Source organism: Micrasema longulum, unplaced genomic scaffold (assembly GCF_059751315.1).
Source record: "Micrasema longulum isolate JH-2025_06_02 unplaced genomic scaffold, ASM5975131v1 h1tg000045l, whole genome shotgun sequence".
NCBI lineage: Eukaryota > Metazoa > Arthropoda > Insecta > Trichoptera > Brachycentridae > Micrasema > Micrasema longulum.
In genome coordinates this window covers 1,494,083-1,510,221 of record NW_028277252.1, presented here as the reverse complement: position 1 = coordinate 1,510,221, position 16,139 = coordinate 1,494,083, and the positions used below count along the sequence as shown (strand labels likewise).

The 16,139-nt window shown below is 30.2% G+C and overlaps 1 protein-coding gene across 1 annotated transcript in view; it reads left to right on the top strand.

Annotated features, from left to right (window-relative positions):
• LOC148285244 (LIM domain transcription factor LMO4) overlaps nt 1-16,139 on the top strand; it is a 431,295-nt gene that overhangs the window by 336,361 nt on the left and 78,795 nt on the right. The window lies entirely within an intron of this gene.

The window sequence follows — 16,139 nt, the reverse complement described above, 5'->3', positions numbered from 1 at the left end:
GATTTCCTAATTTTGCGTTCGTTTTACCAGACTACAGCCTTAAAGACCTTTGCATTTAATTTAATAAATAAAAATCTTATTCTGTTTAATCTTTTTACTCTTGACGCGTGTTTTTTTAATTTGTTTATTAATTAATAATAAGTTTCACACGTTATCCACCAATCGATTGTATTTTTGCATTAAAAAAAGTGAACACCAAATTACAGATCAATAATGCTTTTTGTATGCAAGCTATGGTAATTACAGCTTTTATACAATAATTATTCTTTCGAAAACAAAAACTGTACATAAAAATGTTTGCTTTAGAATTTAATCATGAAAAAATAAAGTACTCGTACATCTATTTAATAACAATAATCAAATACATCATGCAAGGATTCTCAAGACGGCGTTTCACTAAGTGCCAGATTAACTAGAATGTGTTCTTCATCAATACGCGTCAGCCAAATATTAAACTCTTGATTGAAAACTTATTTACTAGGTGTGTCATCATTCCCTTTCTACCCAATTGGCGCATAGGGCACTCCATTGGCATACCAACCGCAGCGTTTATTTTAGTGACCGACTGAAACAAGATTTTCAGCCAAAACCGAAACCGAATTTCGGCTTCTGTTCTAGTTTTAACCGAAACTTATTTAGATAAGTTGAACCTTACTTCAAAACGCCCAAAATTAGGCGTTTTTATTGTTGAACTTTTTGAGTTCATTAAAAAAAATATACAGTGAAATGAAGGGAATTTAATTAATTAATTAATAATGGAATAAATTTAATCAATAAATTTGTTTATTTTTAGCGCTTTTGATTCCTTGTTATGTTATACTCGTACATTTATCTTGTATGTAACGGTTCTTTGATGTACGTTATAGAAACTTTAACTTGTTAACTTTAAATGAATTACAAAAATATAAATATGAATGATCTTTGAACTACTAACTTTTGTTGTCAACAAATCACTAAATCAGCCTACTTTTTATGTAAGACAATGGCAATATGTTAACTATTTTTTTAGTTTCGATTTATTTGGTGTTTATTTTGTAGAACTCCATATTTAAACTTATAATATAAGAAACCAAACACTGAATTGAGTCTACTGAACAGCAGTGTTCAGTCAAAATCAGTGTTTGACTTCTCATATTAAAAGTTTAAATTATTTAGTACTAAGTACTGTCGAATGTAATCCGACACATCCTGCCCGCAGATTTCGTCTGAGCCGACGTTTCGGCCGAGTTCGGCAGAAAGCCAAACCGCGGCCGAAACTCGTTTTATAGACCAAAACTGGCCGAAACCGAAACTTCGGTCTGACACTTTACATATTTTTAAAAAATGAGAAGGTTACGCCTCAGGTGCCAGTCCAGACACTACGAATTAATTCTAGTGTAAACACGTAATTTAAAATCAATATTTCATGTCAACCATGTCGGGAATCGAATGACGTATGCGTTTGTATATCTAAATCTACATGCATTTTGTAATATTGCATATTCCCGGCATAGTGCCCGTCAACCGATCGGGTTATTATGTAGATGCCGAATTGTTCAGTTCCGCCAAGGCTAGCTCCACACGTGATTCTCTAGCATGTCGGTGCACTTGAAGGTTCGTTAGGCCGCCCTACCAGGAGGTAATAGCATTTCCTCTCCCTGGGCGGAGGCGGGTCGCAGGCCAACCGGGTCCGCGCGGTCAAAGCAAGCAAACAATTATGCTAAGCGATACACTCCGACGCGCTGACGAACTCCTGCCTCTCAGGGTCAAAGATTACATTCGGATTATTCAACTGTTACTATTTTCGAGGAATTTTTAAAAATTTACTAGTCTTTATTATTTATTTATTTATTAACGCCCAAAAGGCTTTTACATATAGAGAGGTTAAAAACAATTTACAAATATAAAAATACAATTAAAAATTTAAAAAATACATACATTAAATCAAATAAAAATACCAGAAACTAAAATACTATTAAATTTTTTTTTTAAATAATTGTCGCTTGAAATTTGATAGAGTTTTAGTAAATATATCTATTTTTTTGTCATCAGTGAATTTGTTCCCGAGATAGTGAATTCTCGGGAACAATGAATTAATGTGCGAATCAGACTTAGAAATATTAATATATCTAAAGTAAATATGATGCCTTATTTAAGTATATACATTTAACCGAATCTGGAATATTAAAAAATTATTAACAATTTTATACAAAAAAACCAGATCAGATATTATTCTTCTATCGCTAATTTTAAGTAAATTTTATGTATACAAGATAAGATTATAGTTTATTATTATATTTTTATAATTTAGAAAATAAGTGATTAAAAAGTAATGGTTTTGATTTGCATAAAGATAAATGAAATATAAATTATTCTTTCACTATATAATGTTTACCAGTCTGAAGATGCCCATTAGAGGATGATAGCGCTAATTGGTTGAACAAACGGTACCAAGTATTTTTAATTAGTAACTTTCATGTAAATATAAGTTTTTACATCATTACATTGGTAATTATTTTTAATTTGGTAATGTATCCAAAATAAAACAAGTTTATTGGATTATAATTCTACTTTATTTTTTTATAAAATATACAAAGGGTATATTGTGACGCGTTTCGTCTTGTTAGGGCATTTTCAAACAAAAAAAAACAAAAAGGTTCAATATGGAATTCTACCAATTGTCTGCATACACAATAAATAAATATTTTTTTATTAAATTAGAGATTTGAAATCGAAATTCACGACATTTTCCCACTTTACATGGAATGCCCTAATGTTTATTCGTATACCAGCATACAGTTTATTCCAGTCGTCACGCGCCGCCTTTCCCACGGAGGTTTTTTGCCGTTTTTTGATTGATCATCAAAAGAAATTCCCGACACAAAATATCGCTTTAGCTTATTAATGTGGACCGGGTCCGTAGCCTGTAACACACAGCACACAACCGCTGCCGCTGCCGCAGCCGGCTCGTGAACCGAAACGTTCTTAAAAACTTCACTAAAAACAAACCGTTTAAATATCAAATTTTGCTCTGTTTATCGAATGCGATCCAACCCACATAAGTTTATTTCGGTTTCATACTTGACACAGTCATATAAATCAAAAGCGCAAATCTGATTCGGCAAAAGCAGACACAATCGCGAGGCAATTAATTCATTACAATTTAATACATAATAACTTATATTTAAATATAAGTTAAACAATAAAAATATTAGTACGCTTCCACTTATTTATTTGACCGATTATCGCTTTCACCCTCTAACTGGCATCTTTTGACTAGAAAATATCCTACATTTTTCATATTCAGTATTTTAAATTTACATGTAACTTATTAGAATCGTCAATAAGTAACATATCGTGGGTATACTGGCAAAAAACGTTTACTCAAAAATATGGAGATTTGACTCAATGATACACTTTTGTAAAGTTTTTACATGTGACTAAAACACAAGTAAATCAGCATTTAATTAAAACTGCCTTACCGTATTTTTCATTCCTAACCGTATTGTCACAATTTATAATAAACTTTAATTGAAACAAAAAAAAATGTATTTGGGATTCTGAAACCTTTTCAACCATCAAATGTCAAAAAAAAATTTTTTTCGTTCTGCCAAGATAAAGATTAAAATGTATATTTGAAGCACCAACTTTGTAGTTATTCATCATAATAACATAAATATAAACAACTTTGTTTTCAACCACTTTTTATTTCTATCGACCGGTTTTAAAGCTATACAAGCTTCTTTATCAAGGTATACCTATGCAATGAATTTTATCCTATTTTATTTTATCAATGTTTACTTTAAATTATGCTGCGTATGGAGCTCATAAATCAAATATTTTTGACTTGTAAAACTTGATTTATTAGCTCCATACAGATAATATTTGTAATTTCTGTTTACACAAAGTAGGATAGAATTCACTGGTTAAGTATACCTCTATAAAGAATCTTGTATTACTTTAAAACCGGTCGGTAAAACAAAGCCGTTTTTATTTATTTTATAGTAAGGATTAAAGTTTAATTTTTGATATTCTGTTTTATATTATTTTTTCTTCTGCTATAATTACATTACATAGTCAGCTCGTTTGTCTACCACGCCAAAGGTCTCGTGTTCGATTCCCGACATGGTTGACATGGAATATTTATTTAAAGGGGTGTTTTTACACTAAAACATTTCATAGTGCCCTGGACTGGCACCTGAGGCAAAAGACTAATCATCTCACCTTTATGTAACAAAAAAGTTCAAGATGCACTGCGATTGGTGTACCAATGCATTGCTCTATGCACCATTTGGTACGGGAAAGGAATGATGATGATGATTATTACAAAGTTCGAAGTTGACTTTCATTTAATGTTCTCGAAAATTTTGTGTTTAAAAACAAATGATACTGAAATAGTATTAATATTCTTTGAATTGGTTCTATTCTGCATAATGAACGGTATAGCAGCTGCTTGAATCAAATCATTTTTCTTCGACTTTTTTGACATGTTGATTCCTCGATCTCTATTTAATCGGAAATTCATACTTAACGTCAGTAAAAATGAAACTTAATTGAATTTACAGAAACAATTTTTTTTTTTACATTTTACCTCAGAATAAACATTTTATGAATTAATACTGAAGTAATTCTTAAGATCTGAAAGATTTAACAAAACATAATGTGTATGATAAAATTATAAATAAACTTATCAATGAAACTTCTTGGTTTAGTTTGACTTTTTATTATTTTGACCAACGAGCGCTTTCTACTCATCAAGTAGGCATCTTCAAGACTGGTGAATGTTTAGAGCTTTTATATTATTCTTAACTTATTATTTTGGAGGTAAGATCAAATAAGTATTTTGACAGGGGACAGAAAACATAAATATTTACTAGTTTGCTAAACAGATAATTTTTTTGAGTTTTTGAACCGAAATTGGGATTAAGGTTTTATTATTTAAAAGGTGGGAAAAGAACGCATGGCGAAATACAACAGAGTGGAAAATACACATTTTAACAGATAAAATTAGCACAATACTTTGATTTTTTGACAGGAAAGTTTACATACCTATAGATGGAAATTTACATACTTAGATAATACATTTGTTTATAGAATTAAATTATTGATTTTGATAGTTAATTTTATAATAATCATTAACTATGGAGTTTTATTAAGAAATATCAAAAAAAATAAATGTATTTTCCCACAACTGATGAAACGATTTTTTTTCAAACGAAGACTTCAAAATATATTTCAACTTTAACTCGCGTAGACTCATACGAACCGTTGTGTACATAGGGGCTCTGCATCATCATCACTATCCTCATTGTCATACGCCTCGTTCGTTTCGTTACATTCTTGTATTTTTTAGCCTTTTAATGCCTGATGTAGCATATTGTCCACATAAACTAAAACACAGAAATAGTGTTTTATCTATTCAGTGAACTAAAACACAGAAATAGTGTTTTATCTATTCAGTGAACTAAAACACAGAAATAGTGTTTTATCTATTCAGTGAACTAAAACACAGAAATAGTGTTTTATCTATTGAGTGAACTAAAATATTAAATTAAAACTGAAAAAAAAACTTTAAAAAAAAAAAAAATTCTCAGTATTTGCATAAACAAACACATTTGAAAATTCGTTTTTTTTTATTTATATAAACCAGAAAAGTTGGAGGGTTAACACTTTTGCTTTCATTGCCCTTTTCTTTGTGCCTTTGGCAAATTGCATGGGAGGCTTATGTCGCATATTGTCATCCTTCCTCGTTACCATATTGCAATAAGGAAGTTATTTGTTTTTTTATTTATTTATTAAAGACTATTAAACTTATCCATTTAAAAAAATATATTTGTTTTATTATCCGCGATATAATTTTTTAAAGTTTTATATTTCTGAAATTACTCCGCGCGTAACGTCGCAAGTTCTCTTCCGCTTCTTCTCAGTCAGTTCTGCTCCGTAAACGGTAAGTAAACCGGAAATCTTCCACAACTCACTTTGATAAGAGATCGGTTTACTCATATGAACTAGTGACATCGTTTAAATTAGTTCGTTTTTATTAAATTATTTTTTAATATTTTATTCGTGCATCTTCAATAAACTTTGCCGTATAATGAAGTGCTCTAATTTTTCCGCCCGTAAGATTACATTTTTGTATCCAATTTCCGATAGGGTGGGACGTCAAGCATTTTAGGCAAATGCGCCTCATTATTTCACGAAACCGGCTAATCCTCACTCGATTTTTAAATATATTTTTTAGGATTTTTACCTTAAAGTAGCCATCGAATCGAAAACATTTAACCAGTATTCTGGTTCTATTTCACGCACATAATTGTATTTTTTTAAATCGAAAATTGAACTCGGTTGGCGGCCTCCGTGGTGTAGTGGTCAAGACGCTTGACTAACAGACGGAAGGTTCCGGGTTCGATTCCCGGTGAGAACCAAAAAATTAAATGTGATTTTTCTCAAGACTGGGTGTTCTGTGATGTAATTCACCACTGTAATTAGGTCTGCTGGCCTGTTGTGGTGCAAAAATAAAATTAAAAAAATAAATACATTTAGCCAAACGCGTTAACCACGACATGATGTTACTTTTGTATCGACATAAATAAGATGATTAGGTGAAACGTCTTGAATTTCTGTGAACATATTATTTCCCTTATCTGAATCAAAATCCTTTTTCCTAATGACTCCTTTATGCCTCACCCCCCCTCCCCCCGCCGTCCTCCCGCGCCAGTGGCGGCCCGCACTTGATCCAATTAGGGCGGCGACTTAGAAGCCCCTCTAGGTTACGCCACTAGAAGGGTTTCCTGCTTAACGATTTTAAATCGATAATTGGCCACTGCCGTCTCTTTTCGTGGCCCTAATTGTGTGGACGGTGGACGATGTCGCTGGACACTTTTTTGGAGCAGGAATGAGGGTCAGAGGTGGATTGGACGTCTTAGAAATAGAAAACTATCTAAAACATTATATGACTGTTAGTAAAAAAATGTATATAACCACTTACCGGCTTTTCAATGTCTACCGGTTTTGGGGCGGGCCCGTTTCTTCGTCGGGATACTAATGACACTACTATGCAAACCCCACTGTAAGCCTTCACCATAGTAGTTGCTTAAAAATATAAAACAAACGTGCGTAGGACACATGCTATTAGCAGCTAACATTAACGTACACTGGTTATATATTTTTTTGATCTTGTGAAAAATTTACGTACCTACATACACTATTTCTAATACTTGAAATAAATATTTTGTATGTTTTTACTATTTATTTACGTGTTTAAATATTTTGGTATTAAAAAGAAGATACCTACTACATTTTTTTAACATCGTTAAATAGTATAATTATTAATTAATTAATATTAATATTAATTATGTCACCATGGTTGTTTAATCTATACATGGACAACTGTAGGAAAGAGATAGAATGTATGGGTATTGCAGCAAAAATGGATAATTTTTCAGTAAGCTGCTTGTTGTATGCTGACGATGCAGTTCTGTTAGCAAGCAGCAAGGCTGATTTGCAGCAAATAGTCTCTAGAATGTATTATGTATGCCTGGAGAGCGAATTGGCGATGAACGAAAGTAAGTCAAAAGTGATGGTATTTGAAAGGGATAGCGAGGTTACTGACTGCATAATAAATGTAAACAATGAATGTCTCGAGCAAGTAGAAGAATTTGTGTATCTGGGAAGCATGTTTTCAAGAGATGGAAGAGTAGAAAAAGATGTTGAAAGAAGAGTGAATGCGGGCAACAAAATGAACGGAGCACTAAACACAGTAATTTCTAATAAAAATATGTCAATCGAAGCTAAACTGGCAGTGCACAACGGATTTTAGTCCCAACACTTATGTATGGAAGTGAAACATGGAACTGGCAGAGGAAGGATGAAACCGAGTGAACGCGGTTGAAATGCGATCTCTTAGACGAATGTGTGGGAAATCAATGTATGACAGGGTTACGAATGATGAAATCAGGCGAGAGTGTAAATCTGAGACAAGTATAATTGATAAGATTAAGAAAGAGTCTCTGAGATGGTTTGGTCACGTAGAACGAATGGACGACGAGAGAATGGTAAAACAAGAATATATGGCAAAAATGAACGGCAACGTTAGACGAGGACGACCAAGGAAGACGTAGCATGATCAGATAAACCAAAATCTTAAGTCTGGTCATGTCAAAAGCAGACAGAACCGAAGGGCATGTATGTCAAGATGTATGAATGTGGAAGAGGCTAGGATTGTATGCCAGGATAGACGTGTGTGGCGGTCCATTCTCTCTGCCTACCCCTACGGAGAAATGGCGTGATGGTAGTAGTAGTAGTAGTAGTAATTAATATTTAAAGCGCCATCGTTGTAGTTAAGTAATTTTTAACCAAACGAATATAAATTCGTTTTTTTTTAAATTATCTTACTATGACATAGCATTTATTAAAATTTAAACAAAATAATATGCGTATATTATAATTTAGTGGGTTTTACAAAAAAAATCGTACGTTTTTGTTTTATGAGTATTTTTATTTATTTTTTAGTCATAATTTCAACACTACAATAATTCCTCTCAACAATGTTCTTCAGAAAACGAGTTTACTTGGCTTATGTCCTTGAGTTTAGTTTAGTTTAGAACCTTCTCTCGTTAGTTAAAGAAAATGTCCCAAAAGGGAACAATGCGCCCCACTCGCGCTTCGGCCGTCATTGGCCGCTCTGATTCGTTAGTCGTCCACCGAAACTTATATCATAGCCAGTGGCGTATCTAGGGCCTGGGCATCCAGAAACTTGGCGTGTTATCGTCATACTTTTATCCTATTCATTACAAAAACACGTCAGTTTCGCATAAAATACTTGTCAAAAATTAAAACGATAAAAATAGTTTACAATGCATAACGATGGCATAACAGTTAATGCTGATATACACAAATATAGTACCAGGCAACAACAACCTTACTACAATAAAAAACAAGGACAGATGCAGGACTATAAAAAATACTGTACAATGGACACTTCAATCACTAAACCTGACTACTTTAAAAATTATACTAATAACACATTTAAAATCAACATTAAGAAGCACATTTTTATACGACTCTAACGGGTTTTTTTAAACTGCAAATAATAATAATAAAAATAAGTGGTTAAAGCAAAACCAAAATATAATTAAATTTAACCAACAACGCCATACGTAATCAACTAGATATATAATAAAGATAAGATTACCAATGAGGAGAAAACGGAGGCTAAAAACTCACTGTTCAAGGGACTAGATCTGAACAATGAGCTACTTTAAGAAATGTAAAGCCTTGAAATATTGTGAATTTATTTAAAAAAATATGTTTTTGAGAAATTTTGATATGAAATTGTAATATTATTTATAGTTTATAATAGTTCTTAAGATGTTATGAACTAACTTATCAAAGCATAATAATTTATTTTCTTCTCTTTACTGTTTAACATGTTCTCTCATTATATTTGTGAAAAACTTTAACTGGATGTGTGTACTATTTTTTTTATATTTCGTATTCTTATATAACAACTTTTGTTTTTCCTTAATAAATAAATAAAAAAAATAATAAATAAACACAATATTTCATAATAATTTGCTTGTTACATACATTCACACAATGTGATGAAATTCTTTGCATGGGCACGGATCCAATTCACTTGCTACGCTACTGACTCTTGGTACAGATCTAACTTTACGATTGGCTTCGTATTTGATTGATGGTTCGTTTCGCCAACATTTTTCACCATGTGGTTGGTCAAAAAATTTCATCGAATCGGTTTTCAAATTCCACTCCATAATTCATCGGTCTCTCCTCACCTTACTTAATCTAATGACTGCCTTTCTTGTTTTGATAACTACAAAAATGAATAGAATAGTTTACTTATTGATTCAATTATTTATTTAAACATTGTAACAATTCAGTTGTTACTTGTTATACATTGTAACAACTGCATTTCACCCTTTAATTACTCAAGTTATTTCCCTTTAAATATGTACCGATTTATAAACTTTACTTTATAACAGTACATATAGAACGGCTCTTCTTCTCTATTTCATTGCTAATAGTTCTAGGTTACTATTTGTTACTATTGTTAAGAATCGTTTTAAACTTCTTTATAGTGTTTTTTTTTTCGTTTTTTTTCTTCAATTAATTTATAAGTACCAAATATTTCTCTTCATCATTTTTTTTTATATCATTATATATTTTTATACATAAATATATACTATTTACCTAAGTATTAGTTTTAAATAATAAAACATATATTTATTTTTTTTAAATGTTATTCTAAATTGTAATGATGTTATAACTTATATTTCCATATAAGAACTTATATGGAAATATAAGTTATTACATCATTACAATGAAATTCCATCAAGAATTGTCAATAAATAATTTAAATGAAATTATTCTAAATTGTTTTCTTAGTTTTTTTTTAACTGGCTCAAAGTATTTCTAAAACCAAATTATCTTTTTTTTATCGATAATTCTATAACTGGTAATATTTTATTCTTTTATATAGAGTTTATCTTTTTTAGACTTTCTTAATTTGTTGATTAATAACAAATTAAGAAAGTCTAAAAAACAGACAGTCTTTTTATATAATACTACATATTTTATGTGACTCCTTTTACTGTCTCAACCAATACACGGGAAACGTAATCAAATGATAGAATTTTTATTTCTTAATCTATAAATTCATGTGTACTCGTATTGATATATCAGAGTACAGCGTTTTTACATTAACGAGCCGATTTATTACCCTAAATTGATTTAATAAGTAAGTTTTATACGCCTTTCCATGGTTTTAGATTGTATCTTTACAGGTGTTAGCAGCATCTGGCTGGAGAGGCGTGTGTACCTTCTAGTGTTAGTGGTAATATAAGGTTACGGTGTTATTTGTATTAGTGAAATAGTTAGGTGTACTAGGAACCAAATTTGGTCAATTTGTGTTATCAAAATGAAAAAGTATAAATGGATGTTGAGAATCTGTTTCTATAAGTTATTTGTTGCATCTGTTCGCCCACGTTAAAGTATTATGTTCTTACCTAAACATTACTCATAGAGCAAGTTTTTGATTTAATGGATTGAATGATTAATTGCATTAGTTTCGTTTAATAGTAAACATAAAGAAAATAACAAAATACTTTACTACACATCGGTCTGTTCTCTAATGATCATTAAATTGTGCATTTATCTCGAATTATTAATATTTTATTTACATTGAGTGCTTCAAAACGCCGTTAATTAATTAATCAATTATTTTATTTTATTTTTAATAAAATTATACATACATTTATTGAGTACAGACATAGCTTAACATGACACAACCCGGAACGATCCATGTCGGTGAACTTGCAATTAAATTTAGTTACTTACTATAATTTAAGTTACCAAGTCTAGAGACTTTTCTGTTGGATACAATTTTTTTAATAGGTTTGGTTTACATACATATTAAATACTATTTAAAATTAACACTAAGTCAAAAGTATTGAGAGTAATGTTTACTTCTTCTTTTAAACAATTTTTTTTCGTTTCACATATTATGAAAACCAGTAAAAACGACACAATAATTTAATTTTCATGTAGGATATTCACGTTAACTTAATGAATCGATTTTTCGAAAACGATTTACGATTGCTGATCCTAGTTTGACTTTAATTTTACACTATTGTGTTATAGGTATTCTTGTTCATACGAACGTTAAACTGATGCTTAATTTCTGTACATCTAAAAATGTAAAATAACTCACAAAACATATGTTTTATGTACCGCTGATTTGTACAAATCTCCCAATGAACGCTTCTCAAGATAACGTATTTTAATTAAATCGTTCGTGGTCAGGTGTTGAGCAGGCACTACGCTCCTTTAATAATACGATCACTCAGGTATAAAGGGGAAATGCTAATTTATATTTAATTGGTTTTTTGTTCAATTTTTCATTCGTTCCTTTGTTTAGCATCTACGAGCGATGTATTGAATACAGCGTAGTATATTCCTTTATTTTCTTTAATTAACCAAAACGGAGATTACTTTCAAGATGTATTGAAATTTTAATTAAATTTTAGCTAAGTCTAATATGATTAAATATGTTAGTAATTTGTTTCCTGTCTTCTCCGGCGGTGTTATTAAAATCTCAGAATAGTTGTTCTGGCAAACAATCAATTTGTTTTAGATTTATTAAATCAAGTTTTCAGACTGATTGAAAGCCTTTTATAATAAATTATCTCATAAACCCACTCAGGTGTGTTTTCGCCATAATATAACGTTGGCAAAATATATTTAAATTTAAGTTTAAATACGTTGATCAACAAGACAAATGAAGTGCTCAAAATGACTGAATCAAGAAGAGATTTTTGTTATTAAAAAAGTTTAAATCTTCGTAATTGTTATTAAATAAGTCTATCATATTTATATGTAAACAATAAGGTAAAAAACCTTTAGTTAATAAAATAGTTTTATTAGCAAAAAAATGTTTTTATCTATTACATATTTCATGCTGAAAGGTTTTAAAAAAATGCTATGATACCTACGTGACGATTGAAATATTCAATAAAGCTAGAATTATTTCATCGTTACATCGTAATCCGCTGATCAAACCTGACAAAAAATGTATCGAGTAAACAGAATCACAAAATTGAGAATACTTTTATAATTTAATTTTAGGTTCGTCCGCATTGCACCAATATCGAGAAACCAAATGAACATTTTACCAATTCTCCCATCTTCGGGCCAAAGTCATCCTAACGAATTCGAGACGGTTCGCACTGCCTGACATTTATGTCGGTATGAATTATTTATTTGACAGCTAATTCGATTCGAGGATCGACAGAAATAAAGGCGATCTTCTCACTCACCTGCACTCGAATGATTAGCTTTAGCGACCATTACTCTTCATATTGGCAATCATCATCTATTGTCTGAATAAGTCATTCATTACAATCCCACTTATCTAATGACTTTATTTATTTAGTTCCGCTACATATTATTTTATTTTCGTCTTTATAATTCGAACTTATCAATTTTGATTTTTAACCTAAAGAGCTAATTCAAAAATACGATTTTACCAACAAAAAAATGTATGGACCGTACCTTCAATTCAATATAGTTATGCAAAAAGCAGCCTGTCCACAATTTTGAGAAAATAAAATATTGGTGTTATCGAATTCAAGAAGGTCAATTCTATGTTCTGTTTAAAACAGCCAAGCCGCTTTCATACAAAAAACTATAATAATCACCTTCTGAAAATTTCATGATGCAAAAATGTCATGAAAATGAATGTCACCTCATACATTCAGAGTCTGTATGAGGTTTCATTTAATATTAGATCTGGGTGTCATTAAAATCATTAAATCTGGTCGTATACGTAATCAAATTCTTTTTAATATTATAAAAAAAACGAACGCACACATTATTTATCATTTACCAAAGTAAAAAACATTTCAACTCTTGTGGAGATTTAATTATTTACTCTTTTAACAAAATACCTATTATCTCAGTTTCAATTTTCTATGAATGTACATTAATGTTGTTAAGTATGTCGTTGATTCGGAAACTGCAAATTGTATATTCATTATTATATATTCGTTACTTATAAAATATTTACTACTGTATAATATAATGCATGAATTTGTATCATATTTCTTTACTTTCTTTGTATACTTTGTTGAAATCTTTTTTCTGTTTCTAAATTCATGCAATATATCTGATGTTAACTATATATTTTACACGCCCCTTAATTTATTTGAAAATAAATTAAGACTGATTCTTTCTGGCTGCGATACGATCCCACTTGCTATTTAATGATTCTTACACTTACACACACCTGAACACTTACTCCCACATACAAACAAACACACCTATACACTTACTCTCATACAAATACACATAAACACACCCTTTTGCTGTACCACAATTTAATATGTACCTATGATTTTTTATTTGGAAACTTCGCTGGTCTGTCCTTAAACCGTATCTTTTTTATGTTATCATATCATTGTCGACAGTTTGTTTCTGTAAAATAAATAAATGTGAACTGTTGTTTTTACAAATAAAATATTTAAAAAAAACAAATATATAAAGACGATTTTTTCCAATAGGCAATCTTGTCGTCACGTGGTAGCAGTAAAAATACTAAGTATATTTACAAATAAATAACATCTTTGATTATTATAACTCACGACGGAAACCCATAGTGATAATAAAATAAATAAATCGTTTTTTTGCGAATCTGTTCTAGTTTAAACAGAACAATGTATTTTTATAAGGAGTAATTGAACGTTGTTATGCAGAAAGTAGCCAGTCCACAATTTTGAAAAAATTAGATATTGGTGTTATCGGGTGCAGTAAAATCAATTCTATTATCTGCTAAAAATAGCCAGGCCGCTTTCATACAAAAAAAACTGTTATACTCGTAATTACCTTCTAAAAAATAGTTTCGATCACAAAAACGGCATTTTTCAATTTCCAGAAAACACCCACAGCACTGAATAAATTTGACGGTACTTTAAAAATAATTAAAACTGATCGAAAACATAATTAGATTCTTGTATTTAATATTGAAAAAAAACTCATATATTCATTGTTTACCATTTGTCAAAGTCAAAAACATTCCAAGAGTATTTACAACTTATATTTTCGCGATTGTTTAAGAAATATTTTTAAAGAATTAAAAATTATGACTGTTTATAGTCATTATAATTATGATAATATTATGTATGCGCGTTAAAATATATCTCTCGAAAAAATAGCGACAATCATAATCATCACACTAGAAATAAAGGCAAATTGGTAATCCCGAAATTGAAGCTAAGTAAGGGAAGCACATCGTTTGTTGTATGGTAGGCACTGCCTACGCTTCTACAATAGAATACCCGACAACGTCTTAATTATGACGGCCAATAAATTCAAAATTTTCATAAAAAGCGTACTTCAAAAAAAGGCCTATTATGGACTTAATGAGTACATGGAAGATAGCAGTATTTGGAACTAATAGTATTTTTTTATTTGTGTTAGTTTATTTTATTATTTAAGGAATGTGTAGTTATTTATTTATTGAAAACTAACCATGTCTTTGTGTTGTTTTGTTTATTTATTTATATATTGACTTTCAATAAACTAACTGTATTACAAAATAAAGCTTTTAGAATCATTTTGAAAAAAAACAGATACACGAGGGTAAAGTCGATGGTAAATGAAATGAAATTATTAACATATAAACAAAGAATATTTTACAATACAATGATATTTGTTCATAAAATTATAAACTCTAATAAAAAACAGAATTTTGTAAAAAAAACTATCGGAACCAGCATGAACACGATCACAATACTAGAGAAAAGAACAAAATTAGACTTTCATTTAGGAAAAAGGCAAAGTCACAAAATTCAATTTTATTTAAAGCAATTAAAAAGTATTACGAAATGGAAAAAAATATTTATGAAGAAAAAAACATATCAAAATTTAAAATAATGGTCAAGACATATGTGATAAACAATTTATAAATTAAATATATTTGCAATGTTATTATTAGAACACACATAACAATATGTATGATATGTGTGCCCTACTTTAAGATTTAAATTTTAAAAAAAATAAGCGTATAAATTATACCTATTTTGAAGAAAAAATAAAAACTAAAAAACTAAAATGAACAATCACATTATCAACTGTTGTGTAGATTTGACGGTTCACTTTTTTTCTATGGGTGGCTGCTTTCTGCATAACTTTGTCCAATTGATCAATGCTTAATTACTTATAATTGCAATCGAGCATTTTAATTTCATGAAATAAATCTGAAGCTTCTTCAAACCAAACACTTCATTCTTTAATTTTCCAAAGAGCATCTTCTAAAAGAAATCGTTTATATTTAAAATCGTTTGAAAGAGAATCCAACATTTAATCTACATATCTATGTTAAGAATCCCTTCACAATCTCAAAAAACCTTATTTTGATATAAGTACGTAGATTAGATTACCCGCAGCATCAGATTTATGTCAAGTTGACCTGGACGAAAACGATTGTTCATTTCTCAATTCTGAGGTTTCCACCACGTCCACGTTCATTTTTAATTTTAAAAATGTTAAATTTCTTGTTAATGAACCTTTTCTCTATCTTTACCCAAGATAATATTTGTAATCTACGATCTACAAGCTCGCCTATGCTCTGCTCGTCTTCTGGC